A 20,867-nucleotide genomic window follows, 5' to 3' on the forward strand; every position below is an offset into this window, starting at 1 on the left:
GGTTAACTTCCCATTGAATAATTGCATAATGACAATCAATACTTTAAATAAGTGCCTTTTTTTATTTATTTTTTATATTCATTGTACACATGCAACTTTTCTTTCACATACAATCAAACAAACGTACAACCAGATATAAAGAACTTGCAAATAACAACAGCAACAACAACAGAAACTCCTTATCCATTCAAAAAGATTTAGATTCAAATACATAGAAAGACCATGAGAGGCAGTTTTAACATTATGTGACATGACATCTGACGCACAGATGCCACTGGCATGTCACATAATGTCAAAACTACTGCTGAAGACCATTCTGAATTAAAGTGTACTCCCTCTAGTGACAATTGGTAAAAGTGGGTTCTGCTCTCATGTCACAGACAGCCCACTAAGTAAAACAGCTTAGCTGTACCTGCTGTCAGTCTTTCAAAAAAAAAAAAAAATTATATATATTTTTTTCTTTTTTAAACAGGTGTGTGTGTGTGTGCATTTTAAAAAAGATTTGTGTTCTCATAATGAAAAACATCAGCAAAGTCAAACGCTGTGAGTGATGGGGGATGATTGGTGAAGGAAAGCAAACAAATTTAGTCTTGTAAAGATGCTCTCCTAGCGTGTTTGCTTTAAGGCAGGGAACGTTGGACAGGATAAAAGCTGGAGAATTAGCTGTGCAATATCATATGCTTCAAAGGGTGGACATGTTTATGAGCCTGTGTCTTTCGCTAGTACAGAGATCAAAGTGCACAGCCTATTCAACATTTCTACTTTTGTTTGTATTTGATGGTTCAAATGGTAGATCCCATGTTTTGCTAATGGGATGGAAACTCGAACCAGAAAGCTATTTAGTTTGGACTTGGATTCATTTTATTCATCTGTCATTCATTACTACTTTGTAAATTAATATGCATTTCAGTCCTGAAAATGAACACAGTGCTGCTGGGGGGCGAGATGGTTGCAACTGACCTTTTCAAGGATTTGCAAGACCTTTTTATGTGTTTCTTCATATTTCTCCCAGCAAGTGGATGTTAGAGATTATACATTAGAAGAATATACCTCCTTTTGGATAGTTATGATTTATCAGTACAATTTGCACTTCAAACATCCTTTGTCTTCTCCTCTTGGAAATGTAAATCTTCTTGATGATGTACAGAGTGTTTTTTTCTGTTATGTACATACACAAGCCAAAAGAATGGCTGACATCTCGCGCAGATATAATTGAAAACTTCTATTCAAACCCATGTTCCAGTCCATGACCCTGAAATAATTTGCAGCCAAGAGAAAATAATGGATGATATTCGAAGATAATTGAAAGGATGAACCCAAAAAAAAGGGAGAGAGAAAAAGAAAACCCATCAGATGCTTTTGTTAGTGTTTTTGACCACAGAGCTTTCTAGCCAAAACTGCACTTTAGCTGTGCTCTTATAGTTTGGAAGGTTACACAATGGAATCTGTTTCTTTTCATGTACTTAATCAAGATTGTAGAGAAAAAAGAAGAGAATTTCCCTCATCTTGGGGGAATATCATTGTCTCATTGCATTTTGTCAGTGACCCGTTTGCTTTAGAGCCTTTTGAAAATGCCAGTAGAGACGGAAAAGGCTTGTTTAGCACTCTTGTCCTTTAGTACAAGGAAGGGAAAGTGAACATCAATACACCTTCCACCTTCCTTCACAGCTGTTGGTCTCAGTTCTCCATCAGCAATTACTTTCCAGATATTTTTTCCCCTCTGTTGCAGTTGATTATGTCCACATGTTGCTATACTGCAGTTGAAATTGATCACATGATTATGATGCTCTGCTAAATCCTCAGTACTGACAAAAGAAAATTGTAAATGTGTACAGAAATGTGTTTTAGAGATGAGTCTTCCCAATTACAGGACCTATTTTAAAAATGTATATAAAAAAATAGATGCACGCAAAATAAGAAAAAAAAAAAACTTTCAATAAAGTGTTGATTGTAAATGTCTGTAAATCACATAAAAATTTTTAGATAAAAAAAAAAAAAAGAAATTGTTCTCACCCATGCTAAACATAAACCAGATGCTGGTACGATTACCCACAAACAGATGCATAAGCAGCTGGAGTAGTGACAGTGGGATTTGATATTTACCAACAGCAGATCAAGTTACTAAATTAAAAGACCTAATTTTACAGCAATGAGGCTTAAATAAAAGTGCAGGATTCAGACATACCAGTAGAGGGAGGCAGAACTCCAAGAATGATCCCCTCCTCCCAGTTTTCAGACCAGGCCTCCATCTGTCATTGGTGTAAGGATAACCACTCTCTCTATCCCTTGATCAAAGTGCCCACCTTAGGTTTTACCATACACTTTAAAGGGATACTCCACCTCAAAATTAACATTTTGTCATTAATCACTTACCCCCATGTTTTTCCAAACCCGTAAAAGCTTTGTTCATCTACGGAGCAAAAAGATATTTTAGATCAAAACCGGGAACCTTGAGACTGTTTCATAGACTGCCAAATAAATAACACTGACAAGGTCCAGAAAATATGAAAAGCATCGTCAGAATAGTCATCTGCCATCAATGGTTCAACCGTAAGTTATGAAGCGACAAGAATACATTTTGTACACGAATAAAACATAATGACTTTATTCAACGATTCCTTTGTAAACAGTCTGCAGTATGCTCTCATATGTCAACCGCGACACTGATGTGCTGGTTCTATGTGTATTTATGCTTTGATTTGAAAGAAAACAGCGTGTCCTTATGGCGCAGCTAATAAAGAAAAGCATACAGTGTTGTGGAGAGACACAGAGGAGACTGTTAACAAAGGAATTGTTGAATAAAGTTATTATTTTTGTTTTATTCGCATACAAAAAATATTCTCGTCACTTCATAACGTAACGGTTGAACCACTGATGCCAGATGGACTGTTCTTTTCATACTTTTCTGGACCTTGACGGTGTTATTTACTTGGCGGTCTATGGGACAGTCTTAAACCTCCCAGTTTTCATCCAAAATATCTTAAACTGTGTTCCGAAGACGAAACAAAGTTTTTATGGATTTGGAACAACATGGGGGGTAAGTGATTAATGACCATATTTTTCCCTTTAACATACCCAGACCCCCCCAGCATTCTCTGGTGAGAGTAGTTTCGATTAATGTCCACAAGGGGGCTCTACTCGACTGCATATTCCTAAGAGATGAAGAACTGTTTTACCGCCTCAAATGAGAAGTGTACCTCACTGCTCCCGCCATCTTGTATCCCGCCCTCTGAAGTATAAAATTACTTATCCACTGTCGATTAAATCTGAACCAAGACCCAAAGCACGACAATTTTTAGAATATGAGCTCAGAAAAATCATACTGCATGAGGTGTTCAAACATAATTCATTGTCTTATTAATGTACCAAGTTCATTTGATGATGATATGGTTACATTTTTATATATAGAGTAAAAAAAGAAAATCATTTAAGATTCTTAAGTTTTGCTAAATATGTCATAATATGATATTATTTAAAAAGTGATAGGCTACATACTGTAGCAAACTATTTTGTGGTAGTGATGCATATACAGTAAATGTAATACCTAAAAAATTACAGGGACCTCTGGTTTGAGGGTCAAAGGGAAATATAAGTTTCACCTCAGGATTTATCTAGACCGGATGTTATTATTCACAAAACAAAACAAAAGAAAGAAAGAAATATGTGAGATAAGTAAAATTCTTTGGAAAGAACGAGTTCTGGAAAAAAAGACACTGAGCACTGGCATTTTCCAGTGAGACAATCTTTTATGCCTTTTTTTTTTTTTTTTAAACAACAGCCTTGCTGTATTAGTGCTGACCTGGTTGATGGGGTCTGTGTGTAATCACACGGGTGGATTGAAGGGTCTCTTAAATGGCTAATTGACTTCTAATGAAAGTTCTTTCCCAATTCCACAATGCGCGTGCTTGTGAATGCAGGATGAGGTAGAAAAAAAGCCACAGGTCAGTGCAGAGAATGAGAGAGAGGGATGGAAAGACTGTAAGATGAGTAAAAAAGATAGGATTGTCGTTTTGGTGCCTATGTGATGAATCCCTGTTGGGACAACAGATGTGTGGTGATGTCATGCAGTGTGTGAGAGAGTGTATGGGGAGGAGCAATAGCAAAGTGCACTCAATTCTCTGGTCTGTAGTAAACATTTTCAGTCGTTCCTGTTGAAAAGACCAACTTGGACATTCATTTCCATGCTGGTCCAAGCTGGTTTATGCTGATTTGGAGCTGGAGGGCAAAAAAAAAAAATATTGATGGAGACACCAGCATCCAAAACATGGTGAGATTTAAATTCTATTTTGGTTGCTGACTTCCATGGTTTTCAGGCGTTCAGGGTCTCCAATTGACACAAATTTTTTCAGTACCCTGCCACCACCACCAGTCACCTTACACAAAGCCCTGTCTCACTATAACGGGCCACTGAGCGAAAGGTTTCTGATTTAATTGTGCTTGCTATGTTAAACTTTTGCCTCTGTCTTCTGACTCTCTGTGAGAGGCATAAGAAGTCAATTGTTCTTGCGGTATGCAGTGACAATAGCTGTTTGTCGTCATGTGGAGCCAGAGAGAGACGGGGCAGCACACACAGTAACTTCACCGATGCCAGCGTTAGGCTTTAGGCAGGGTCACACCAAGGTCAAAGTACTTTCGATCACACCATATTGTGTGCCAGTTACGCCAATAAGATCACCTTTTTCTAACTGACCTTTCTCGGCTCCTCCCATTTAAGAATTCGAAGTGATTTGCCTGGCAAAAAAGTATGTAGTATATTTCTTTCATTCTGAGAATAGTATATTATTAATATTGGAACTGAAGACCAGCAGTCAGGCTGATTGTTGGAACCTATACATGTAAATAAATCCTGCAAAAGGAGAAATGCCTAGCTTTCTGAGCCTCAGAGTTCACAGAATCACTGATATATGTCATAAATGTGTGATTTTCCAGGCACAGAATAAGCCGAATCTCAGAATAAAAATGATTTTTCTATGGAGAATGCAGTTTCGTATAGGACTAAGGTTAATCTGTTGCTGGGAATGAGACCAAGATGATGCAAACATGAACTCATTTGTTAACTGTGTCTTGTGATCATATTGCTTGATTGTAGAATAAGCAGATGTAAAAGAAACCTCTCTGGACAGCTTGTGAAGTCAAAGAGAGACTGAATGATTTCATACCTTTTAAGAGCTGAACTGACAGCATATCAAAGCGCCAGCACCAGAAGAAATCACTCTTAATGTAAAGTGATACACAGCTGTCCGGCTCTTTAATGGGCTCAGTGTTTTTCACTTCACCTCGGACAAAGAGGCCATGCAGAGCAAATATTCACATTTTCACTTTACTGTGAAGAAATAGGTGTCAGCATTGTGAATGTGTCATGGATGTTATCTGGTTTTGTAATAAAGTCATAGGTGTGCTCTGGGTTTTATCGTTCTCTTGTTGCCTCGAGACTGTGACCCCTTGTCTGAGGACATGGCTCATTTCTCGGTAATCATTCACTTGTAGCCTTGGGTTGTGGGACTGTGACAGGCATTGTTTTGGCTCTTGAAAACAAAGTAAAGGTATCTCATATAATAGATCTGTGTTACTGAAACCCCAGACATGTGTTTTTGTTCCAAAACCAATGACTCCGCAAACAATTTAGTACTCTATATATACACAAGTATTCAAAAGTTTGGGTTTGGTAAGATTTTATTTTTGTCTCTCATGCTCACCAAGACTGCAATTATCTGATCATAAAAACTGTAATATTATGAAACATTGTTATGTTTTTTCATGAAAAATCTGAATATTCAGTAGCCATGACTTCAGTCTTCAGTGTCACATGATCCTTCAGAAATCACACTATGCTGATGTGCTGATTAAATAAGGATCATTTCTTATTATTTTTGATGTTGAAATAATTTTGTGTAAACTGAACCAATTTTTTTTTTTCAGGATTCTCTTATTTATTTGAAATATAAATCAATATTATTAACTACCACTTTTTATGAATTTAATGAATCCATGCAGAATGAAAAAAAATTAAAAAAACTAAACGTACTGACCCTTTTAAAGACCAAAAAAAAACAAAAAAACAAAACACAGATGCAGTCGACAGATAAAACAAAAATTCAACAACTATAGAAAGAGTGATTCAAGATTTTTTTTTATTGATTTTTTTATTTTTTTATCTTACTGACCCTATAGAGATGCAACATAGATACAAAGGTATATTAGGTACATTAGATACATAAGAAAACAGAAAAAGTCATAGAAAGAAAGAGTTAGTATACAAAGCAGTGGCATCATCATTGCACTATAACCATAATAAATAGACAGCTATATATATATATATATATATATATATATATATATATATATATATATATATATATATATATACATAAACAGTTTAAGATAGATAGATATAATAATCGTGATATAGTTGTGGAAATATGAAATGAAATTGATGTTTGTTCTCGTAACGGCGAGACACTGGCAGAGTGCAAGTGTTGTGGGTGTTGTCCTGCAGCGTGCCTTTCTCTCTCGCTCTCTGTCCCGCCCCCTTTGCCACTGCCATCTCTTGGCTTTCCCAGAATGCCCTGAGAGCACTGGCCTGAAATAAAACTATGAGGGCCTGCGCGGAGAGAATGGGAGCTTTGTCTCAGCTGCCATTTACACTGTCTGGGGGCATAGAGACCGAACTCAAAGAGAGTGTCTGATTGCAAATTAGCACAGCCCAGGGCTCAATGCTCTGTGCACTCATACACGCTCACGCGCTGGCGGTGTGAGCCATGGAGAAAGTTCTGCATTAAACGCCGCCTTTAGTTTTATTGTTCTATCTAGTGCCACATTTCAGTAAGGGGCACAAAAAAAGGAATTAGCATCAGACTTCTCTTAAGCTGACTTGTGTATGACCGAAGCATTTGGGGTTGTTTAGTATGCAAGTGATGCCTGGTCTGAATTTGTGATTAGCTGAAAGACAAAAGGTGCAGCCGGTGCACTGCAGGAGTGACGTCTCTACATCAGCGGGCTCCAAGAGTGGGCCTCTCGCTGTGTTTCCCTGTGATTGACATGCGTCAGGGAATCACATGCAGTTTGTTAAATGATGACTCTATTCGGCGTGAGAACTTGAGTTTTATAAATAGTCTTATAAATACAAGTGGATTCATTTCGAATGGTTTGACCTAAATGCATTCTTACCAACTATTTTCAAGGTAACTGACTGCTTGAGGAGGCAATCTCTAATTGGCACAAAGCCTTAAAAGTGTGTGCAAACTGTGTGTCATATAATCACATCTCTCCTTGACTTTCCGGTGTACAGATTTAGAGCACTTGTTGGCATTAACGTCTACCCTTTTTTTCTTGCATATATTTATTTATTTAATATGATTGGCATGTAATGCTGAAGACGAGAATAAGTTTCATGTAAGCATGTGATGTCATGTGAACTCAACAACCCTTTGGTTATAATCTGCTGGCCACCATCTCATGTTAATTCCCATGAGGCCGCTTTGTGTAGGACATAAACACACGCGCGTTCACACATAGGACACAATTCGACCCTTTAATCTGATTAGCTGCGTCTGTATGGATGAACCTGTGGGTTCATGGAGTGTGTTCCTCTACTTCGAAACCATCGGCAGAGTGACGAAGGAATGACTTCAGTATTTATAGAGAAAGTAATCTGGTTTTTGAGTCCCGAGGTGGAATTAGTTCTGAAATGCACCTTAAGGCATTATACCTGTCAACAGCATCCTTTATGAGAAGTAATATTTTACTTAAGTGTCAAAAAGATGCACTGATGTGAGTTATTTATTTATTAAATTATGTCAGCCCTATCCTTTTTTTTTTTTACCTACATTTAAAAAAAAAGGAATTATAACTAAACAAACGTGTAATCAAAGCTTATTTTTCTTTTTTAATAAAATTTTCTGTCTTTTTATATATATACATATATATATATATATATATATATATATATATATATATATATTATTTTATTTTATTTTCTGCACATTTTATTGGAGAAATCTTGCCTTGTTTCCAATAAAACTTCTATCTGTACCTGGCAGATAAAACAGAACTCTGTTTGTTTTAAGTGGCTTTGTAAAATATTTTTTTTTATGAGTAGGTATTGCATTTAGAAATACATTTGTGAAATTGTAATTCCTGACTATAAACCACAAATTCAACAGACTTGACCTAAGTGAGCCCTGAAGCAGGGGGGGAAATCACACCAATGGTCTCTGAGAGCCAATAATAGGGGTATATTAGAATTTTGATTGAATTTTAATCTAAACTTTTATTTCCTTAACAGAGTTTACAGTATTGTAAGTTAGTCAAGTTTTGTTGTTGTTTCTGTTAAAACATTTAAAACATTAACCATGTCTGTACTGAACATCCAGAAGGAAATTCTTAATATTAATATTGCATATTAGTAAGTCTTCGATGAATGAATGCATGAGTCACATCACACACTGTTAGCCAAAACCTGATGAAAATGCCCTTCAAAATGCCTTTGATGGCACACACACACACACACGTACACAGGTTTAACATCATATCACATGATAGCCTGAAGTCCTTCTCATTTAACCAATTTAATCCCCTGTTTGTGACTACAAAGTTTTATTGTCAACTATAAAAAAATGAAAGTGCATTTTAATATTGTTGGTGTAAATACATGACCGAAGCGGTTTAATGCCAATTTGCCTTTCTGAAAGATTATGCCAAGGCCCCATAAAACGTTAATACCATTACAGAAATACCATAATTGATACATATAATATTTAAACGATCTATTATTCTCCTATAAATGTCTCATATAAATCATGATGATAAATGTGCCAGTAGTCACATTTTGAATAAGTAACTGACTGCTTCATATTATACAATTGTAAATTTTGTGTTTTGAAGTATTGTCACATTAAATGAAACGAAGTAAAAGTAAAATAAATAAATAATCCTCTTTTTTTTTCTTCTTCTTTACACTCTGTTCGGTCTCTTTAGAGGAACTGTTTAACTTACACTTATGACCAGGGATATACTTTTACTAGCTGTTTATTTTTTCCTTCTTTCTTTATTTTATGTATTTATTTCCTTTTAGAAAAGCTATAAAGTTTAAATAATGGTAACGTTACTATCCAGGAATTAAAATACTTGCTCAAACTAAATGGGTTAAGCGACGGCTTACAAGACCCTGGACATCTACAAACTTTTATGAAAATCTTTATAGAATGGTTAAACGCCTTTAAATATTTAATATGTAGACATTTATACTAAATGATTTGTAAAATGTGCTATTATTACTACATAAATCGGCAAGGCAACAGGTAGCATGTCTTATTTACTTCAGAGATCAGCAAATGAGCAAATATAATTCCTAACACCCTCTTCCTTATTTAAAAATAAATAAATAAATAAATCTTAACCCACAATTTTATTTTTTTGTAATTATATTTACCTACGGCGTTTTTTTTTAAATCTTAGATCAACCACAACAGCCTTCTCAAATCGAAACTTTTTAACGTTAACGTTACCTCAGACTGCATATTCGTCGAGCTGTTTAGTCTCTGAGGTAAATCTGCCGAGCGGGTCGAGCACGACGGGCCCACGAATTAAAAGAAAAAAGGTCCACAGCCACCACCGTTGTATATCCAATGTGAATAAGAGTAAACTGTGTTATTTAGATCTGATATTAGGTCAGCGGCTGCTGTCTGTCTCTTGTGTAACGGTCGCTGCTCGCGCTCGTGTGCGCGTGTGTGTGAATCACCTCAGTTGAACTTGTGTGATCTAACGTTAGTTCACGGTAGCGCGAGGCAGTTGGTCCGGTCTGGTGTGGCTGTCGCGAGGATGAACAGCTCCTCTTGACCATTACACACACACACAAAAAAAACTACCTTTAAAAGACGTAGTGTGTCGTCATGTTTTTGTGTGGATCAGAAGGTTGTGATAGTTTGCTGGCGGACATACTGCTTGAACGGTCGTGGGTTAACGTTACTCGTTCAAGAATTTCAGCCTGAACTTGAAAAATAAAACCGGTCGTCATGGTTTTACCCAACGGCTCCCGTCAGGTTTCCTTTGTTTGTTTGTTTTGCTGTTGCTCGTTTCTAACGACAACTAAAGGAGCACGAATGATCCAGATGATGCTAAGAAGCGGATGAAACGCGGACGTAAATAATGTAAGTTTGCCGTTATCATATTTCAGTGGGTCCCGTTAAGTCTATTTTTCTGTATTGTTCTTATTACGGTGTTTTGCTTGAAATTGCACGCGCCCATCATACAAAGACTGAATATGGGGAATTATTGAACTGTAGCCTAGTTTTCACAGCTTATTTTCCAGGCATCAGATGTAAAATATGTGTCTAGCACTCACTCGAATGAATTAAACGAGGAATAGCTCATTTTGTTGGTGCATGTCGAGGAGAATAAAGGAGTTATAGACACATCAGAGATAGAAAAGAGGTCAGTTTCTCATGGCCAGACGTTTTGGTTCATGCTTTTCAAATAATCGATCGTGCTGCTCTCTAAATTCTTCTCTTTTATTGAAGGCACAATGAGACTAATCAGGTCTTTTCATTTAAAAGAAAAATAAATCGAGTATGTATTTCATAAATTCTCACTCAAATATCTCTGCCAATTCTTTTTTATTTTTTGCAACCTATTTCATCCCGTCTACAGTGTATCAAGCTGAACTGTGGTTGTGGACAGAGTGTCATGCAACATGGTTAAAAATAATTTATAAATGAATCTCAACTGATATGATTATTATTAAAATAAAATAGTTTTTGATCCCTTTGTACTGAAAATGTGTGCTTTAATATCTTAGGTGGCTTCCTTGACTTATATCATGCATAAACAAGTCCTAAGACAATATGCACCTTTAAGAGTTGATGATAATGCAGTTAATCAAAATACATGCCAGTTATTTAACCAGGTTTTGTTTCTCTTTTTTTTTTTTTTTTTTTTTTTTACAACCAGTGAGAATAGAGCTTATTTGGAAATATTAGACTGTGTGTGTGTGTCTGTGTGTTGCAGTGCTGCTTGAAATGGCGAAAATCTTTTTGGACACAGCCCAGAGATGGAATGCACGTACACCTTTTATCTGGTACGATTTTGTCTTTAAATATACATATTTTATTTGTATTGTTTTTTTTTTTCAGATTGAGCAACTAAATAATAGAAATGCCATAATAATCTGCTGTTATATGCTTAAAAATTGAGATTGCCGTTATCATTGTATTTTTTTGTACCCGTACATCAGACAATGTATTTAATTGTAAATAGATATTTAAAAGTGCATGGATTTGTGCATCTCATTATGTATCTGTGAGGCTTTACTTCTGGTTGTTGACAGTTTCGTGTGCTACACATACATGCTATAACATGTTAACCAACATCCTTTGAGATTTGTTATGCTGACTGTGCGATTACCAACCTAGGCTAAAATGGCCTTCTTATCCTCGGATTTTCTTCTGTGAATGAGTTACTTAACTGAAATAAGCAAAAACTGTTTTTTAGAACTTTTTTTTACTCAAATGGAACATAAGCAACTTTAAATATATTTTAAAAGCAATTTTGTCGTCGGCAGATTAATTTCTCCTTTTGTAAAACGTGTGTTTTGAATATGTTGTCAGTGATCATTTTGGCAGGCCAAGGGCATTAGAGAAATTCAGATGTAGCATAAGTTGTCCTTATCGTTGCTCTATTGCGTTTTGAATAAATAGAAGTAGTCTCTAAACATACACAGAAAAAAGTATGGGGATGTTTTAGGTATTTTTGAGGTTTTACATGAAACCTCCAGTCAGATGTTTTATATATGGATGTCTCTTAATGTGACCCAACACGCACTGTAAACAAAGCCATGCATTATTTTGAAGGGCCTGTATATTTTTCTGTATATTTTTCCCTCAATCATTTTTCTTATTTTATACCTTCTAAAATAGGAGCAGACATTTAGAATGCAGATGATCTCAGGACTTTAAAACGAAAAGAAAAAGAAAAAACGGTCATTTTGGAAATCTGTTTCCATTTGTCTTAATGTTGTCACTCAGCACTTGATTTGTCTTGCCAAAAATATCTTTTCATTTACATCTCTTGTCGGGGAAATAAGCAAACCACCATTGAACACAGACCGAGCTACGTAACCCTAGGCAGGAAGGCTCAGGCCAGACCGATGCAGAGAGCGCAGGACCAAGGCTAGATCGCATTCCCTAGGTCTTGCTGAGTTCGTAAAGTGTGTGTGGATGCTGGAAGTGTCTTTCCATGACTGGCCCCTAGTGCTAAAGCCACGCCAAACTGTCAATCCCACAGGAATGTCTCCCCAAACTCTTTGCAACAGATGACAGAAATTTGGCGTATGGTATTGTCATATTCTTTTTCTCTCAGACTTTTTTTCTTCATCGCTTCTGTGCTTTTGTGCTCGGCCTAAAGTTTTTCAGTGCGCTTTCCCCCTTCTTCCCCTGCTGCATTTCAGCAGAGACAGAAGGCCAAACATGTAATGTGTCAACATGACCTGGACTCGGTACTGTAATCTGAGCATTTCGCTTGGCCTTTCGAAATGATTTGATAATGATGACGGCTCGTTACCGCCATCTTTTGCTAAAATGGTTTGAAAATCGCCAGATAATTGAGCAAAGCCAACTGAGCCCTTCGAGATTACAAAGAGGCGAACAATCCTACGCGCTCTTTGCGCTGACAGAGTCATAAATTCATCTCTCTCTTCGCTGGCCCACATCCAAGCCGGTTTACCTCAGCTAACCCTACGAAAAAAGCATACATCATTTGAAATTTTAAATGCAGTCACCACAGGGAGGGGGAGGCGCCTTGTCTAACATGACACATTCATACAATCAATCCTCGCTTTTGTGTGGCTGGATGATTTGAGTGGCCTGTAGTGTCAGCTGAGGTCAGGGGCGTGTCCTGAGCTTTTAGCTTGTAGCCTGTCTGAAGCTGGCACTAAAAGGTTGCACAGATGTGAGAAAGAGCCGTTAGAGCAATGCGTGCCCGACAGGAGTTGGGAACATTGTAGAGCACAGGGGGACATGCATAAGCCTTTTAGATTCAGAGTGCAGCAGAGGAGAGTCAGACTGACACACATTCTGTAGTCACAGGGTTGTGTGTTTTACCTGTCATGCAGGGAGACATCAGGTGATGCATCTTATGAATGCGTGTGCACGAGGGAACTTAGGTCGTGCATGTGATTTATGTATGTCGGCGTGTGTGCGCTTTCGTTTTAGAGAGTGAACTTGTGAGTATAAGCGAGGAGCTCTTAAGTGCTTGACCTAATTTCGCAGGCAGAGAAGAATTCGGCAGTGAAGGCCTTCCTCTGTTACTGTGAGGTTGCTGTGCTGGGTGTTTCCTCCCAGGGTCTAACAGGAAGCTCATGTTTGAGTTCATTTGAGGACAGGGAGAAGGCTTTTCTTTCCACTGTGGATCATTCTCAGGGATCAACGCTTAAGTTTTTTTTCTACTGGCCCGGTCTTGCCCTGCAGCATTTTCACTGGTCCTGCCACAAAAAATAAAATCGTTACGTTCATTGTTTTTGATGGGTTATCTTGTAGTATAAATCAGCTTATATGACACCAATATTTCAGATACCAATTAAATTTGACTTTTCTCTATTTCAATTTCGATACCACAGCAAGAATCACTAGCCAAAAAGAAACATAAGGCTATCCTTAAAAATATTTTGGCTTGCAGTAACAGTCATTTTTTTTAAATGGTCGGTAGGAAGGCCTATATTTTTTTTCAAGTTTCAATGTAAAAAAAAAAAAAAAGTAAAATTTTGGTGATGGTGATGATGTCGGTATGGATTTAAACAAATTAGCATATCGTGACGTCACTGACTGGGTCTTCAACCCGTGCCTTCGGGCGCATCATCGCAAACCTCATTTTGATGCAGGCTATATAGACCACAAACAAATTGAAATCTTTGTCAAAAACATGTTTATTGCATGAATTTCAGGTGAGAAGAAAAAAAATTGGGTACTGTTTTACTTGCATCCACCGCTAGGTGTCAATGCAACCTACAAATGAGAGACCGGTTACTTTGCTTTCTTGGGTTGTCACTTTGAAAAAAATGGTGTTTGATTTGAATGACAAGTGTTCATTGAATCGATTGTAATGCATTTTGCATGTCTAGATGCACAACAGGCAGGACGAATGTAAAGATTCAATATATTGGTAAAGACCAATATTTCTGATGATTTATTGGCGTGAAGTTACGTGCACAATGACTAACAGAAGTGCAACATTCTCTAAAAACAATAAGAAGAGTGGACTGCCATAATGCAGAAAATTTACTGCAGGCTCCAACATGGCTGTGTTCTCGATTAGAAATGTCAACAATAACAAAAAAATCGCATACGGCGATTCTAGCCCGAATCTGTATCTGTATGCTTGAGACTGTCTGAATACCGGCAGAATTCACATTTCTGTTGTAAAAAGAGAAACACTGTGCAGAAGTAGTATCTGCTGTTATGCGTGTGTCCGAAGCTGCAGTTGCCGTGTGACGCATGTTAAAAAAAATAAATGGACGCGCTCCATGAGGAGGCCATAAAAATCAGTTTGCTATTTTTGTTTTCGAAACTTGTGTTGGTTGGTCCAGTCAATTTGTGCAATAGATTTTCGAAGTTTTAGACTAGACGGGAGAAGGGATGGGAAAAGATCTGGGCACAGTTTTTCCAGAACTTCATGCTAAGTTAAAGCGGTGTCGAGCAAGATCGGTCGGACTAAAAGCAAAAAAATAAATATAATTGAGTCGGTCCTAAATTGACAGGGTCGGTTGGGTTACGGCAAACGAATATTTTTAAGGATGGCCTAAATATAAAGTTTAAACAAGACAAGACAAGTGACAGCCAATAAATAAGAACAAATTAACAAATTACAAGTAATAACACAATGAAATAAAGGCCCATAGCACAAAAATAAAATTCCATATTTTTTTGCGCCTGCTACAGTATTTTCTCTTTTTTGTTCCCGTCTTCAGCATCTCTGGCCTCGGTTAATGGCCGTTTACAGACTAAGTATATTAATACTGTAATATTTCCACACAAATGTCCATTTGGAAAAAGATTACAGTGCAGTTTGTGTGCAAGCACGGAACAGAAGATTAATGTCCAGTAGATCGGTACATCTGTACTCCAGTGTATAGGTTCAACATAGATTAATCATTGTTAAAGCTACACAGTTACTTGCCAGAACAGGTATTTTGACATACTTTTGTATGTATTAGCCCATTCAGGCGAGTACTCAAAGGAGTTGTCTTTTGCACCAAAATGCTTTTTACTCGCTAGAATTTTTTAATTAACAAGTCTTAAATACACATGCAAATGATAAAATGTCGTGACAATGCTGTAGTGGACCGATCGGGCAAGTGACAAATATGTCTACTGTCCCAAACATCTTTCACGCTGGCCCCAGGCCATCGGGCAGTCCTTATTGTCGAGCAGTGGTTCTAGAGAGGGGAAGAAAGCCAGGGCCTCAGCTCTGAATCGCCCTTCTGCAATCTGGCATGTGTTTTAGCTCCTTATACTGCTGTATTGTCCATTTTGGCTGAACTTAGTTTTTTTTTGCTCCTGCCAAGAAAACATCTATTTTTTGGCCTTACAGTGAGCAGAAGCTGAGATCCTGAGTCAAAAATGACTTAATGAATCCTGTGAGCAAATGAAACAATGCCCTGCAGGGTTCTTTTCTGCTTCCTTTGATTCGGTTTTACATTCCAGGCTCAACTGAGCTAGGTCGGGACCCATGAAAATGCTGCGCTGTTCACGATCATTTTGGATGAATATTCACAGCACAGATGAGCCTATGGACAGTTATTGAGATAAATGAAAGTGCTTGTGCTCTCCATTGAGTTTTAGAGAATGCTCTTTGGCTGTTATTTGTTTTTCACTGGTTTCAGGGGCTTTGGACGACACTGACAAATATGCGTGCCGCAGGACTACGCAGGTGAGAAACATTTTAAGAAACTTAAGTGACCATCGACACATATTTGCAGTGCCATTCCATGCCACAGCAAGCCAGTTTTGTGAAGGAAAAATAAAAAAAAAAATCATATTTTACCTAATTGTTTGTTGCATTGGAAATATTCTGGATATACAAATATTTCAGGTACTTAAATGTTCTAAAGCTTCTTTTACAATAATAATTATATCACAACATTTAATGATGTCGCTTTATTCGTCATTTTAAATGCAGTCTGCAGGCTTGCAGTGTTTGTGTGGTCTCTTTGAAATGTGGATTCTGTGTGGGAGGCCTCTCTATTCATCCTCTGTGAACGTTTCATGTTGATCGTTTAGTGGAGTAAGAAGATATCAGGTACTCTAGACATGTCCTTTCCTAATTAAAATCTTCATGATACGTATTGCATAATTCTAAATGTTCTGATACTCGATTACATGTTCGGGACATCATACGCAGATCAAATCTTTCATCAGACGGTGGGGTTGTTCAGATCTAGGGCACGTCTTTCAGAGCTTATTTCTAGGGTGGCCAGAGCAGAAAAATGATGAGGATTGACCTGTTAGTCTCCCATTGCATCAGTTTGACTGAAATTAGAGGCAGATTTAGGATGAAAGGTTCACAGTATCCAGATTGTCTGAAAATGATCGCTTCAGCGTGCCAGTGTTCATAACCACACTGATCAAACATGATTTATCTTAGTGGTGAGGTTGTTGTCTGATCTGCAGGGTTGGTTTTCTGGCTTGTTTGCGACTGTCTTTCTCTCACTCTTCTGTTCATGACTGTGTAGGTTGACATGTTGGTTTTTACATGGATTTCGGAAGTGCTTGAAATTAGCATGATGTGAGCGAAAACATTCTGTCTTTCTGATCTTTCACTTTTGCAAAACATGCCAGTATCTCCCAAATTATTGTATTTACTCAAGACTCAATGCTCCCAAACTTTGCAAGCTATCAGATAAGTATTACGTCACATGTTTCAACATACTCGGTGCATGTATTGTGCAGTGGAGCAAAAGAGAGAGGAGGAGCTTACTTGAAACAGCTGGTTTATATGAAGATGCACTGTCTTTATCACTCAATCATCTCACGCTCTCTTTCACACATTATACACATTTCCTGGTCTCCTGCAGCGTGGATGTACTCTCAGGTCATGTGCCGTTTACAGGTGTCATCCAGATGTTTTCTCGCATGTTCTGATGCTCCCTCTGTTAGTACTTAATGCCATTTTTGCAGAAATGTTCCTGGTCTATATACCCTAAGTATATCACACTTACACAAGCTTAAAGAAAAAGCAGGGTTTTTTATGTATTTATGTTAATTATTATTATATTTTTTTTTTGTGTGTGTGCAGAAGTAACTTGTGGCAAAAACATGACCAGCTTGAAACTGTTTTTGCAGAGTTTTGCAGGGTAAATAGTGACGAACAGACATACATTTAGGAATACTTCAATCATGATTTAGTTTTTTGGATAATGACCACTAAACTGTATAATTGACACATCCAGCCACTTTACAGCATAAAAGTGCAAGCTTCATGTGTCATTTTTTTTTTACAGTCTCTTTGTTCTCACATAATGAAATTATTTAAACTCAAATCAATATTTCATGTCCATTAATTATTTATTTCTTAGGTAGCTGCATAATAAATACATGAAAGTAATGACATAATGTACATGCATTTATATAGTTATTTAAATAATTAACTGAAATAATGGCATTTATCAATATTTGCTGGAAAAAAGCCATCAAGTTAGTTAATTATTGAATTATTGAATAATTGAATTAGTTAAGACTAATTCAAATACATTACATTTTAATCTTTTAATAGATGCATATATATTTCATGCAGATAGACTTATTGAGAAAGCACATTCATTCTCTGGCAGCAGGAGGCGCTTTAGGTGTTGCAGGCGGTTTCCCCGGTAACAGCTGTAAACAAAGCAGTGCTCTGCTCATAAATGTATAAATTAATTGCCACAAATAAATCAATGTATGGTAAACACTGTGTATATAATATATACCTTTTATGCCAAAAATCATTAGGATATTAAGTAAAGATCATTTTCCATGAAGATATTTTGTAAATTCCCTACTGTAAATATATCAAAACCTGATTTTTGATTAGTAATATTAGCATTGCTAAGAACTGTATTTGGACAATAGTAAAATAGTTGTATCTCACCAAATATTGTTTGATCGTAACAAACCATACATCATCGCAAAGCTTATTTATTGATGATGATAAATCAAAATTTTGAAAAATGTACCCTTATTTTTGTGGTCCAGCGTCACACACACACCCACACACACATACTGTATATATATATATATATATATATATATATATATATATATATATATATATATTAACACACGCAGTTGGACAACTGTTTTGGTTAATTTGCCATATCACACTGTTTTTCAACATCTTGCACCATGAGCACCATGTTTTTAAGACAAGACAAGTTTGTCAAGTAAAAAAATATTTCAACTTTGAAAAATGGATTTGTTCTGTTCTGCTCTGTCCAGCTGTAACGTAAGAACCCAATCTGTGTGACTGTGAGCTACTCCATCTGCTCTCCGTAGGTGCGGTTTAATGGAATCAGAATGTCATAACAGTTTCATATCATAGCAAAAGCTTCCAGTTCAGCCATTGCAACATTCAAACTTCTTCCCAACTACACACTGTAAAAAATAAATAAAATAAAAATCTGCAACATATACGGTAAAATGTCTGCATCTGTGGTTGCCAGATCTTTAACATAAAAAAATATGGTAGCAACATTTTTAGGTTTTCAGACTTAAATTCATAGTTAAAAACTGCATTTCATTAACTGATATAATGTTAATGTTAATACACCAACCTATAGTACTAATACCTGTTTTATAACATTGTAATACACTGATAACCACCATAAACAGGTGGTGATGAGAAAGACAAATGATGAATCAAAGCTCATTACAAGCAACTCTTCCACAAGCTGGGGAGGTAAATACTAGTATATAAGGTGTCATTCGCACAAATACTGAACACCATCATGGTAACAGGTGATACTGAAATATTGCAATAAAAATGTATTTAACAATATTAGACATAAGATAGAATTCTGAATTCTGGGAATGTCAGTTTACACTTTTTCACTGTAAATTATACAAAATAAATTTTCCCCTTTAACAGCATTTGACTGTAAAATTACATAAAATAACTAGGTTTTTGATGTAGCATTCATAGTCTTTTACTGTTAAAATCAAAATTTTTACAGTGCAGCGAATTGAGTATTTGCCCTGACAAAGACCAAATAAGGACTGTTTAGTTTGCATGAGAGTCAGAATTTGTGAAATTATCTCACATAGTAATAAAATCATCCAGCTTAAGCAGGACAGTGTCCTTGAGATATTTCATGGTTAGAGATCATAGCCATGCATAAAATGTTATTACATAAACTTTTTGTTTGGCATGTAATAAATCTCAAGTTGCACAGGCATAAATCTTTTTATCAGCAAGTGCTTGTGCCCAGTGGTGTTTTAAAATGATTTACCTAAGCTCACCATCAGACCATGACTAATATGATTTTTATTTGACTGAAATAATATGACCTGAATAACTTGTCCTTGCATCATCTTCCACCTTCCCACTAGTTATAATGACAAATGAGTGATGTGTTGTTTGTCACAGCTGCATTTGTCCTACATATCATCCTTCCTTTGCTTATAGTTTTTCTCTTTTTCAAGAGCACAGTCTTGTTTTTTTGTGGAGTAATAAAATGTTTATGCAGATTCTGCAGTAGTAGTGCAATTCTGAAACTTTCTATTTCTGTCTTTAAAGCACTGATGATTGTGACATCTCCTGACAAGAGCTGACAAGAATCTACCCATCCGGTGGAATCAAGCCCCAGTCAGCTCTTTATTGGGAAAGATTCTCCCTTGTCACATTCAAGTGACCATTGTGTCAACCTTAAGCAGTTCCGTTTGTCATATCATGGCTTGCTTTTTCTAAATTTAGAAATGGCCATCTCAGTATTTCAAAGAGCTATAAGCAAAACATGTTTAAAGATGTGTTAACTAAGATATGGCAATATTCTGTCAACTAGGGCTGCACGATATTGGGGAAAAAAAATGACATTGCGATATTTTATTTTTCTGCGATATATATTGCGATATGAAATCTAACCAAATTTTTTCTTACAAACAAAAATGGGGTGAGCACACTTACATTCTCAGTTTAAATGATTTAAAAATCGACACCATCGTGTCAATTGATTAATATGCGCGAGGGAGAGAGAGCAAGACAGCACTCGTGTTGTTTGAAGACGTTGAGTGTGCGGCCGGAGCTCGCTCTCTCGCTCTCTCTCTCTCTCGCGCTCTCTCTCTCTCTCTCTCTCTCGCAGGCGTGCGCGTGCTCTCTCTGGCCCATACAGTTAATGAATAATGGATCAACTACGACAGGCTACATCTCACATCCTGCGATGTGACTATCGTGGATTCGTACATCGCGATATCGATGCTTAAACTACACATCGTGCAGCCCTACTGTCAACTATAAGAAAATTTATCGTAGATTTCCTCAAAAAAGTGTAGATAAAACATTGTTCTTTGTTTGAGCACCCTGACAAGCCCGACACACGATGGCGCAACTGTTGGCTTGAGTTTGAGAAAGTTTGCAATTCCATTTGAGATGCAGAAATGGCAATTTTTGTCTTAAAAAGTACAATTCTTCAGAGATAGTTTGTATTAATTCAGTCAGCTAATTCTTAAATGACAGTCATGATAAAAATAAATGCAAAAAACTCTGAACCTCTCATAGACCTGTTTTGTTTTTCATTTGACTGTTGTTAACATTGAGTTTGAAGGCCCAGCTCCATGCAAGGGCTGCTCCATGGGTAAGCCAATGTTGCATTGTAGGCAGTGGCTCATATGAATAGCCCTTTAGTATTT

General features: G+C 36.9%; 1 protein-coding gene across 1 annotated transcript in view; it reads left to right on the plus strand.

The window, feature by feature from the left end:
- The first annotated feature begins 9,709 nt into the window (after nucleotides 1-9,709).
- Nucleotides 9,710-20,867, plus strand: part of pparaa (peroxisome proliferator-activated receptor alpha a) — a 45,647-nt gene continuing 34,489 nt past the window's right edge. The window contains exons 1-2 of the mRNA XM_026209687.1: nucleotides 9,710-10,148; nucleotides 11,005-11,074. The gene's annotated coding sequence lies outside the window, so the exon portion shown is untranslated. The remainder of the gene's footprint in view (nucleotides 10,149-11,004; nucleotides 11,075-20,867) is intronic.

The sequence above is a fragment of the Carassius auratus genome, chromosome 29, assembly GCF_003368295.1.
Source record: "Carassius auratus strain Wakin chromosome 29, ASM336829v1, whole genome shotgun sequence".
Lineage (NCBI taxonomy): Eukaryota > Metazoa > Chordata > Actinopteri > Cypriniformes > Cyprinidae > Carassius > Carassius auratus.